General features: G+C 46.9%; 1 pseudogene; it reads right to left on the bottom strand.

Annotated features, from left to right (window-relative positions):
• Positions 1–2,826: 2,826 nt before the first annotated feature.
• Positions 2,827–11,940, bottom strand: part of LOC105554115 — a 37,105-nt pseudogene continuing 27,991 nt past the window's right edge.

Raw genomic sequence — 11,940 nt, 5'->3', positions numbered from 1 at the left:
TGTTGTGGTTCTTGGGGCCTTCCTCTTTGTTTCTCAGTTCTTAACTGTTCTCAAGCCTGATCCATCAGCTTCCTTCTATTCTGTCACTTCCCTGACAGTCTTTCAATAAGTCCCTTTTACTTAAGTTAGCCAGATTAGTTCTCAAGCTTTTAACCAAGAATGCTTCCTGGTGGAACCGAGCCTCTCTCACCCCTGTGGTTTGGCCAACAGAGAAAGGAATCTCTTGGGGGAGCAACCTTGAACTTGGCTTTGTTTCCAGGCTTGCCTCACTGTGGCAGGCTGGTCTTAGCGTACTGCCTCGGCTACCAGGGCCCTTCTCAGTGGGATCATTATGCCATATATTGATCTTAAGTGTGACTTCCTCTCTGTCTCATGTAGGATAGGTCCTTAACACTGGCAAGAACTAACCTCCCAGAATCAGACACAGAGGAGATGGCTTCTCTAGGACCCTTCAGTGACAAGCTAGTGCCAGTTCTTGTGGTCAAGGGTCGACTTGGGTTAGGAACAGAGAGGTAAATGAACTCTTGGGCTGCTGGAAAGTTCCAGCTGTGCATCCCCACCCTCCCCTGCATCTTTTCTCTTTTGTGTAAATTTCCATTCCTGATAAGGATGGACATGTGGGGAAACTCATCTTTGTTAACGCAATGTCATCCCCCAAATATCACTGGAGGGGTTGTGGCCTGGAGTTCTGCATCCAGGGGCTTAGTGCAGACTTCTCAGGCTGGCATGGAGGTGGTGCTGTTTGCATGTGGTCAGTCTGGACTGATAAAGATACTACCAGGGTACTGGATAAGATTCACTAGCTAAACCTCACTATGCATCTCTGTATTTGGATTAAAGAGGTTAGTTAGTGAAAAACAGGTGAATTTCACTTCTTTGGAGTGGTGCAGAGGATTTTCTAACACAAAACTCAGACGCTATAAAAAGACAAGATTAACAAATTGATTGCATAAAAACTTCAAATTTCTATAACAGAAAACAAAAAGCAAACTGAGAAATAGTAGCAACTATTGTGTCAAAGAGATAATTTTCTTAATATACAAAGAGCTCTTACAAATAAATCCAATTAAAAATGGAAAAGGACTGGGCATGGTGACTCATGCCTCCCAGCAATTTGGGAGACCAAGATGGGCAGATCACTTGAGGTCAGGAGTTTGAAACCAGCCTGGCCAACATGGTGCAACCCTGTCTCTACTAAATTAGCTGGGCGTGGTGGTGCAGGCCTGTAATCCCATCTACTCAGGAGGTTGAGGCAGAAGAATCACTTGAGCCCGGGAGGTGGAGGTTGCAGTGACCCGAGATTGTGCCACTGCAGTCTAACCTGGGAGACAGAGCAAGACTCTGTCTCAAAAAAAAAAAAAAAAAAAAAAAAGGCAGTTATTTCACTGCATGTGCCTCCAGGAATTGCTCTGTGCAAAATATACAACTATTCCATCACAGGCCATTAAGGGTGCCTCTCTCCATTCTGAGATTTTCCACTTGAGTTTCTAGGCAGTTTCTCACCTGTTTTCAAGCAGGGTTCGGGCAACCATTTCTTCAACAGCGCCAGCCCTAGGAACACCAAGATACAGGCCATCCTCCCACTCCCTGGCACCCTCCATTCCCCCATGCTGAGAATGACAGGTAAGTAACATGGTGGTCGGTACTAAAATGGAGAGTCAGTCGGATGCAGTGGCTCACACCTGTAATTCCAGCATTTTGGGAGCCTGAAGAGGGAGGATGGCTTGGGCCCAGGAGTTCCAGGAGACTCTGGGCTCAAGCAAGGAATTCAAGGAGAGAGATAAATCTATCTATTTATCTATCTATCTATCTATCTATCCATCTATCTATAGATATATATATAAATAGATCTTGTCTCTCTCGCGCGCGCGCGCTCTCCCTCTCTCTCTATGTGCGTGTGTATATATATATACACATAATTTTTTTAAATAAAATTTAAAAGACGTCCAACAGGTGTGCTGGAGCAGTGTCTCTGCCTAGGGAGGTGATGACAGGGCAGGCTCCACCCAGGAGGAGCTGAAAGAATGGGAGTTCCGCGGCAGAGGAGAGGGGCAGAGCTTTTCTCCAAACACAGGTATACCACGTGCGAAAACAAAGGGGTATGCGAAGGCCGGGTGCATGTGTACAGCTGCAAACTGGGAAAGAGGCCCCAGGCTTGGGCGATGAGGGTTTTTTCCTTCATGGATTCCCTTCCTGCCCAGGGTCCTCTCTCGCTGGTCGGGGGCGCCTAACAATAATCCTTGCCACGGGTTCGTAGCTGAAAACGACCTTCAAGTTCGTCCATCCACCTTTCAGATTTTATAGACAAATACACAGAGGACTTAGAGAAGTGAAACGGCTTGTCTCAGGTCACAGCTCTGGCCAACACTGGGGTCCTGACGGACAGTCTGCGGATTTTCCTGCCTCTGGCCTGCGGGCACTGCGCAGGCTATCAACCGCAACCCTGCTCAGGGGACCTTGGTCCGGTTCGTCTCCGGGCGGACTACGTCTCCCACAATGCGTTGGGCCCAGACTCCTTCCCGCCCTCCGGCTTTGGGTGCTGTCTCCGCCAATAGAAAGGCAGAATTCCCAGGGCCGTTCTCGGCAGCCAATGAGCGCGGCGGTGGGCGGACCTGTTCCGCCCAGGACTCTCCGTGCTCCACCGGCTTGAGCCAGAGTGCAAGGGGCCGGGTCGATTGTTTAGCATATCATCAGAAAGGCCGGGGGCACTTTTGCACGTGGAGCAGCCGCCACCGCAGGACCTGGTATCCCGAGAGGTGACCTGGAGAGGCAGGTCTGGAGCCGCGCGGACCCCGGGCAGTAGACCGAGGCAAGGGAATAGCGGGCCTAGAGCCAGCTGCCGGCAGCCCTGCTTGGGCTGGGGCATCTGGGTCGCCCTTCGTGTCCCGCGGGCCCGGGCAGCCTCGATTTAGGCGCCCGGCTGCGCTCCGCGAACCATCCCGGACGCTTCTCCTTGGTGGAGCGCTCCTTGCCTCTCCTACCTGGAAGCGCAGACTTTGGACGGGAAGGGACATTCGACGACATCCCGCGCAGCCTACGCGTTTTACAGATGGGGAAACTGAGGTTCAGAAGGGACATGTGATGTCCCAAGTCAGACGGCAACTTAGCTGACCGGGCACAGTTTTCCCAGGCTCCCAAGTAGGAAGGGTTCTCTTTTACCATATGCCACTCTTTCTTCTAGTCATTTGAGTAAAATACATGTTGAGAGCTTCAGTTTTCCCAATAGCTTTTTCTTTCTATCATTCTTTCTTTTTAAGCTTTTTTTCTACTTTCCCCCCACCTTTTTATTGAGGGGGATTGTCATCTGAGTCTTTATGATGTAGTAATTTTTAATTTTATTTTTTTTTTCCTTTTTGTAGAGAGGGGGTCTCAAGCTGTTGCCCAGGCCAGTCTTCAACTCCTGGTGTCAAAGGGGTGTGAACCACAGAAACTCCATCTTAAATAGGAGCTGGGTAAAATGAGGCTGAAACCTATTGGGCTGCATTCCCGGATGGTTAAGGCACTCTAAGTCACAGGATGAGATAGGAGGTCAGCACAAAATATGGGTCATAAAGACCTTGCTGGTAAAACAGGTTGCAGTAAAGAAGGCGGGCAAAATCCACCAAAACCAAAATGGTGACGAGAGTGACCTCCAGTCCTCCTCACTGCTACATTCCTACCAGTGCCATGACAGTTTACAAATGCCATGGCAACGTCAGGAAGTTACCTTATATGGTCTGAAAGGGGAGGCATGAATAATCCACCCTTTGTTTAGCGTATCATCAAAAAATAACCATAAAAATGGACAACTGGCAGCCCTCAGGACTGCTCTGCCTATGGAGTAGCCATTCTTTTATTCCTTTGCCTTCCTAATAAACTTGGTTTCACTTTGCACTGTGGACTTGTCCTGAATTCTTTCTTGTGTGATATTCAAGAATTCGCTCTTGGGATCTGGATCCGGACCCCTTTCCTGTAACACTGGCCTCAAGCCGTCTTCCTCTTCAGCCTCCCAAAGTGCTGGGATTACAGGCATGAACCACAGTACCTGGCCTAAAAATAATTTTGTATTGCTTTCGTAATATTTATTTTAAGTCGTTTGCAATTCCACTGCTCTCGATATTTTCTAACTGCCATCTGGTTCTTTTTTCCTGTGTATGAGTTCATTTTTAAAGAGAATTGGGGACTTACTGTGTCTGTGGTTTTTCTGCCTTGCTGGTTTTGTGTTTATCCATTAATTAATTAATTAATTAATTAATTTTTTTTTTTTTTTGAGACAGAGTCTCACGCTGTCTCCCAGGCTAGAGTGCCGTGTGCAATCTCTGTTCACTTCAATCTCTGCCTTCTGAGTTCAAGCAATTTTTCTGCCTCAGCCTTTCAAGTAGCTGGGATTAGAGGTGTGCACCACCACGTCCAGCTAATTTGTGTGTTTTTAGTAGAGACAAGGTTTCACCATGTTGTTCAGGCTGGTCTCAAATTCCTGACCTTGTGATCCACCCGCCTGAGCCTTCCAAAGTACTGAGATTACAGGCGTGAGCCACCATGCCCAGTGACGTTTATCCATTATTTTCATATCAGAAGGATTATCTTAAATCGTTAGTGATTAGTAATCTTTGTGAGTATAATTTTTAAAATATTAAAAAATACATATAGTATAATGCACAGATGTTAAATTTCATGTTTGCTCTTATGCAACCATTGCCAAATCAAGATATCGAAAATTTCCAGCATCCCAGGTGACTCCTTTGAGCCCCTTCCCTGTCATTACCACCCAAAGGTAGCCTTTATTATACCACAGTTTCTGGTATGTGCTACTATACGGATGTGCTGTAGTTTATTAGCCATTCCCCTGCTGGTAGATTCTTAAGGACTCAATTTTTTGGAATTAGAAATGATGTTGTGGTTTTGTGTCCTTGCAAATAAATTTCTTTTTGCAAAGATGGGTTTTTGTTGTTGTTATATATAAAGTTTCGGTGCCGCAAAAGAAATAGCGCTCTAATATAAAATTTTCTTTTGAATTTTCAGCAAGGCAAGTTACTTCTATAGAAGGGTGCGCCCTTACAGATGGAGCAATGGTGAGCACACACTTGGACCAGGGAGGGGAAGGGGTTCTTATCTCTGACACACATGGCCCTTGCTGCTGTGTTGTTCCCCTATCGGCTGGGGTTAGACCGCACAGGCTAAACTAATTCCGATTGGCTAATTTAAAGAGAGTGACAGGGTGAGTGCTTTGGCGGGAAAAAAATGGTTATGCAGGGTAGAGAATGAGTCAGGGTGGAGCAGGTAGCAGGTAATCTGAATGAGTCAGGGTGGAATAGGCAAAAAAGGTTGCTTTGCAAGGAAGTTAAGTTTAAAAGTAGAAGGCAAAGAATTGAACATACTGACATATTGATTCTTTGAAGATAAATTTGGAATTTATATCTAACATTTTTAAGATAAATTACTGAGGGGCCAAGACTGGATTGGAGATGTATGAGCATGTCTTAATCTTCATAAAGTATGGTAATAATGCAGTTGAGATATTGCCTTTCTTCCAATGAAGCTCAAAGTACTTTGATATCTGATCCACTGCTAATCCTTAAGATGCCCCCGTAAGAATAAAAAGATGAGTGTTATTATCTCTCTTTATTCAGTGGTCACTGAGATTGAGTGACTAAGTTGTATGTTAGGTCAAGGTCACACAGTGCAAGTCAGAGCTGACTTAGGAGAGTCCTCAGTGTTTCAGTCATGGGTTTTTCTGGGGACTTTGCATTTCTGATACTCATTCTCTGGTGTTTTGGAAGGAACAATGCTGTATTTTTTGTGCTTGTGATACTTTTTTTTTTTTCTTTTTGAGACTGAGTCTTGCTCTGTTGCCCAGGCTGGAGTGCAGTGGCGTGGTCTTGGCTCACTAGAACCTCCACCTCCCAGGTTCAAGTGATTCTCTTGCCTTAGCCTCCTGAGTAGCTGGGAATATAGGCGCATGCCACCACACCCGGCTAATTTTTGTATTTTTAGTACAGACAGGGTTTGGCCATGTTGCCCAGGCTGGTATCGAACTCCTGACCTCATGATCTACCCATCTCAGCCCCCACAAAGTGCTGGGATTACAGGCGTGAGCCACTGCGCCTGGCCACTTGTAATACTTCTTAACTTCTCTTACCACAGAGAGAGGTGTTTTCAGGAATAAGACATTTTTCCTTTAAGAGCAACAGGAAGCATCTGTTGGTTTGCATATGTAAGGACCACCTGGTGGTCTGACCTGGGCTCTTGTGAGTTAGATTGCTTTAGGACAGTCTACTTAGTGATTATGTTTCTCTTTTTTGTTTCTCAGTAGGACTACTTGTTGCGATTTGAGGAGGGAGGTGTCTTACCCCAGAGCCTGGCTGGAGAAGACTGAGGTTCAAGGCTTGAAGACTAAGTGATTGCCCCAGGACCTTGGATGATGGCCACAGAGATATCGAAAGTGACCACTCCGCTGAGCCCCTTGGTCCAGGTGCCTCAAGAGTGTAAGAGTTAAAGAAAGAGTAAAAAAAAAAAAAAAACATGAACTACGGCTAGACACTTAAAGACAGGTTTACTTTAGATAAAACCTCAGAGGGGCTTCTGGCCAATTTCAGTCAGGAGCCCTTTCTCTTCCAGACTAAGAGTATATATTGGTTTTAGGGTGAGGGTGCTTATCACAAGCTTGGAATGTTTCGGTGTGGGGCAGAAGTTTTGGCAGGTTTGGAACGTCTCTGGGCAGAAGGGAGGTTATCTTGGGGCTGACATCTTTCCGGCAAGAGGTGGGTTATCTCAGGACTAGCATGTCTCTGGTTGGAAAGGAGTTTTGAATGTTTCTGGTGAGAGATGTTAGTTTGTGGCTTATGGTCATGCTGACCTTAGCCATTAGGCTGATGCCCTTTGGATTTAGGTTTTTGATTGGATTTAGAATAGGCTTGCCCAAGATGGCGATGCTCCTGCTCTGTCAAAGAGGAAGAAAGACAAGAGGAGGAGGTCACCATAATGATCCTGGCGGATGACTCCTGGGTGCAGGTAGCTGTACTGCAGGAGGATAGCCCTCAGTCTAAGCCCTTTCCCCAGAGTGCCGGCAAGGGCAGCCCCCAGGCAGAGGCAACCAGGGGACTGCAGGATGTACTCGGCCACCTCTGAGAGCTCTGTCATCACTGGCTGAGGCCAGAGGTACACACCAAGGAGCAGATGTTGACTGTGCTGCCAAGGAAATTCAGGCTTGGCTGCAAGAGCATTGGCCTGAAAACAGTGAGGAGGCAGCAGCCCTGGTGGAAGACTTGACCCAGACCCTTTGGGACAGTGGTGAGATATACAACCTCATAGGGAGAGGATGGGAGCACCCTTCCAAGGTGGAGGAGTGTGTTGTTTCAGAGGAGAAGATGGTGTCCAAGACAGAGTAGGGGACAGCGCCATCCCTCTGCTCTGTCTGTAGGCAGTCAGTGTATTCATCAGCCTTTTAGTGTCCTCACTGTGTGTAGTGTCAGCTCCAGAACTGTGGTGTAGGAGGGGCTTAGAGCTGCATTTGCATAGTAAGCACAGTTTTTACTTATATTTGGAGAGGTTGGAAAGCTGATGGAAGTTACACAGGGAGGAGCTGGAGACCCCTGCAAACCACACTCTGTCACCTTCACTTGGTTGTGCAAGAAACATCCAAATAGTTCCTGGAATTAGAGAAAACAATCTGATGTTTTCAAAGTGATTATTTTTATGAAACCAACATAAATGACAAGTAACCCAGCTAATGACTAGAGACTTTCTGTGGTATGAAGTCATCCTGGGCTCTTAAAATAGTAATTGGAAACTTGAGCTCTTCGCAATAGTTACTCTATTTGTCTCCAATGTTACTAATAAGTGTTGGGATCCCGACCTGCTGTTTAACTGCCCTGTCTCCCTCCTGGTTTTCCGTTTTAAACTGGACTCTCTTGATCACCAAATATTTACTTTAGATGAACGTGTGCCAGTAGAGCTGTCTCAGGGTTCATAGGATATAGCTGTCTTTGTGCTGATGAGAACTACAGAAGTTCAGAGAAGGTAGCGTGGAGTGGAGAGGTCAGGTCAGAGAAGGCTTCCTGGAGGAGGTGACACCAAAGCAGGAGGTTGTAGAAGGGAGTAGAATTTGGAAAGGCATAGGGCAAGGAGCAAGCAGCTGAGAGGAGCTGTGCTGAGCAGAGGCTGGGAAGGGCAGAGCCAAGGTAGTTTATACCTTTGGGTGACAGGAGAGCTGGCTGATTGGAGTGGCAAGTGTGTTTTTAGGAAGTAATAGGAAGTAGAGTTTAGGGGAAGGGTGGGTGAGGGCTTGGACTGAATGTCATTGGCCTCAGCCAGTTCTTGAACTAGGGCCCAAGGGGCATGGGAGGAAGCGGAGTGTGGCAACAGGATGTAGGTTTGATTAGGGTAGTGAGAGGTAGGGACAGGAGAGCAGCCGGGAAGCTGGGAAGGTGTGCAGTGATGGTGGTCAGCCCCAGATGGGACACATGTGAGAAAGAACTGAAAGTCACAATGGCTAGTATTTCCCAAGATCTTTCTGCAAGCCAGGAAATATGCTTGGCATTTAATACGGAAAACTCATGTAATCTTCACCACCCTGGAAGATAAGCAGGATTATCACCAGAGACCCCTTAAGATCGCTGTCTTTGTACCAGGCAAAACCAAGATTTGAATGCATGTGTCTGAAGACATAGCCCATGTTTTTAAGCATTTTGTCACATGCATGATTTTTTTTTTTTTTTTTTTTTGAGACAGAGTCTTGCTCTGTCACCAGACTGGACTGCAGTGGCATGATCTCAGCTCACTGCAACCTCCGCCTCCCGGGTTCAAGTGATTTCCCTATCTCAGCCTCCCAAGTAGCTGGGACTACAGGTGTGTGCCACCACACCGGGCTAATTTTTTGTATTTTTAGTAGAGACGGGGTTTCACCATGTTGGCCAGGATGGTCTCAGTCTCCTGACCTCATGATCCGCCTGCTTCGGCCTCTCAAAGTGCTAGGATTACAGGCGTGAGCCACTGCACCCGGCCTGTCACATGTATGATTTTAAGTGACAGTTCCTACTGGGTGTTGGAAGGAGGGGATGCAAATGGAATTAAGACAGTGGCTAACTCCAGAGCATCTGGCCTGGAGGATTCAGAAGAGAGAAGAGAAGAGAAGGAAACTGAAGGGGATTTAGGGCAGAGACTGTGACAACTGCCAGGGACTGGGAGAATGAGTAGGGCTGTCCTCTGGCAAAAGGGACTGATGCCAAAGGCCCGCAGTGACCCAGCCCTGCCCTGGGCACCTTCATGCCTGTCTCACTAAGAAGCCTGTGAGTGGCTGGCGTTGTCATTTCACAGATAGGAAATGCAAGTTCAGGAAGCTCATATGGCTGTTAAGTGATGGAGCCAGGAGTCAAACTCAGACCTGTCTCTTTCTGCATAGAGATCCCAGTTTTGCTTGAAGCAAAGTACTTGATTTTCTTTGGCCCCGAAAAAAAAACTTTTAATTTTATTCTTCCTATTAAAATAAGCAAACCTTCATCCTATTTTACAGCTGTCTTTGCTTCCTTCCTAGTGGAGGTGACCAGTTTGTCATGAACTTTGGATCTGCAGTCAGATACTGTGGAGGAGAGAGTGGTGGAGGGCTGAGGAGAGGCCTCAGGTTATTATTTGGCTGGGGAGGCACAGAACAGAGGTTCAGGTCTCAGCAGGCGTCAGAGGTGATTACAGCTCTTCCCACCTGGCTTGCGGCAGGGCCTCTGTGCCTTTCATCTTTCACTGGGCACCCAAGATGGGGCCCACTGGGGACCATCCCAGGTGCATGGGTTTGTCTGTCCCCGACTTCTGCCTCTGAGATTGTCTTTGTTGGTCTTTGTTTAACAAATGCCCCTGACCTTCCTCATGATTGCTCACAGGAGTCTGTGCATTTGTCTTCATTCCTTCTTAAACATTTACTCGACATAAGGCTGCTTGACCTCTATTCTAATTGTCCAGCTTGGGACCTTTGGACACATTCACCCAGCTTGGGATGTTTCCAGAACTGGTTAGACTGTAGTTGTTTAATGTTCATCTAGCAGGAACTTCTAGGCACTCACAATTCATGTATCTTCTAATTCTAATGAAGATCAGACCTATGTTAACAGTTTAAGTGGCAGAGCTTATCTCTATCTGTGAATTTTTCCTAAGGACATTTTACCTCCATACCCAGCCCTAATCCAGGCACTTGGTGTTTCTCACCTGAATTCTTGCAGCTACTACCAAACAGCCTCAGCCTCTGCCCCTTCATTGTAGCTCTTTCACTCCTTCCTGAGTGATAGGGTGCTCCTGCTTAAAAACCTTCATGAGCTTCCCATTGTCTACCAAATTAAGCATGACCTCCATGTTCTGCTTGGAGTCTGCGGCCCTATGGGACCTGGCCCAGACCTCCCCTGCAGCCTGCTCCTGCCCCCGGCCCCCCATGCTCTATCCCCACTCCATTCTAGACCAGATCTTGCTGTTTCTTGAACACAGCCTATGTTTTCTAGTATTCACCTTTTGCTACTGATTTTTTTTTTTTTTTTTGAGACAGTGTCTTGCTGCATCCCCCAGGCTGGAGTGCAATGACTCTATCTTGGCTCACTACAACCTCCACCTCCCAGGTTCAAGCAATTCTTCTGCCTCAGCCTCCTGAGTATGAGTAGCTGGGACAACAGGCACATGCCACCATGCCCGGCTAATTTTTGTATTTTTAGTAGAGAACATGTTGTCCAGGCTGGTCTGGAACTCCTGACCTCAGGTGATCCACCCACCTCGGCCTTCCAAAGTGCTGGAATTACAGGTGTGAGCCACCGTGTCCGGCCCTTGCTCCTGAACTTTTGGCTTGGAATAGCCTTGTCCCATCTCTGTGTGACAACATTCCAGCTGTTGTTTGAGTGCCAGCCCTTGGAGATCCTCTTCATAAAGCGTTCCTTAAACCCAGTCCCTTTTCTTGGTCCCCAGTTCCACACCCCTGGGAGCACCTCTCATCACCTCTGCTGGAAGTCTTCTCCCCCAGAATATTTGGATTCTTTCTCTTGGCTTTGTGTCATAGTTAATCTTGTTTCCTATTTATGTGAATACTTGTCTTATTTCTTCTAGGAACCTGTAAAATCCCAGAAGACAAGGAACCTGTCCTTTTTCCTCCCCTCTCCCTTTTTCCTTCTCTTGCTCATTCCACCACCTCTCTCTCTTTCTCGCACCCAACTCCCTCTTCCTCTCCCTCTGTCTCTAATATCACGAACCTCTGGACTCCGCCCTAGAACTCCTGAATCAGAAACTTCGAGGGTGATGCCCAGCACCCCTTTAAGTGATCCCGATTCAAACTCCAGTTTGAGAATCTCTGTGCTTGACCTCTGGTTCTCAAACTCAGCCGCACATTAGAATTACCTGGGGACCTGGAGTCCACTCCCAGGGATTCTGATTTTCTGATTTAATTGGTATGGGGTATTGCATGGGCAAGGGATTTTTGAAAGTGCTCCTGGTGGTTCTATTATGCAGCAAAGTGTAAAGACCACTGCCATAGAGCTTTGTTACCCAGGGGGTGGTCAGTGGGCCAGCAGCATCGGCTTACCTAGGACTTTGTTAGACATATGGACTGTCAATCTCACCCAGCCCAGCTGAAGTGAATTTGCATTTGACAAGATTTCCAGGTGATTCCTATGCTCTTTGAAGTTTCAGAAGCACTGCCCAGGAGAGGAATAGAGGTTATCAACTTCAAGCCTACTCTTGTCCAACAGTTGAGCAAAAGAGTCACAGCTGACCTCTCCAGCCATCCTTAGCATCATCTGGCTTTCAGCTGTCAGAGGCAACAGGTGATTTATTTTGAGCTTGCTGCCCCAGCAAAATGCTCCCTTAATGATCACAAATGAACACATGCATTCATCTTGGTCAAATAAATAAATACGGTGTGTATACATGCAGACACATGCATACAGATACATATACACGTCCACACAGCTAGAGACATTTCTTTTTCTTTTTTTTTTT

Source organism: Mandrillus leucophaeus, unplaced genomic scaffold (genome assembly GCF_000951045.1).
Source record: "Mandrillus leucophaeus isolate KB7577 unplaced genomic scaffold, Mleu.le_1.0 Scaffold628, whole genome shotgun sequence".
NCBI lineage: Eukaryota > Metazoa > Chordata > Mammalia > Primates > Cercopithecidae > Mandrillus > Mandrillus leucophaeus.
Note: the sequence above shows the minus strand (reverse complement) of the source record. Positions and strands in the feature narration are given on the sequence as shown.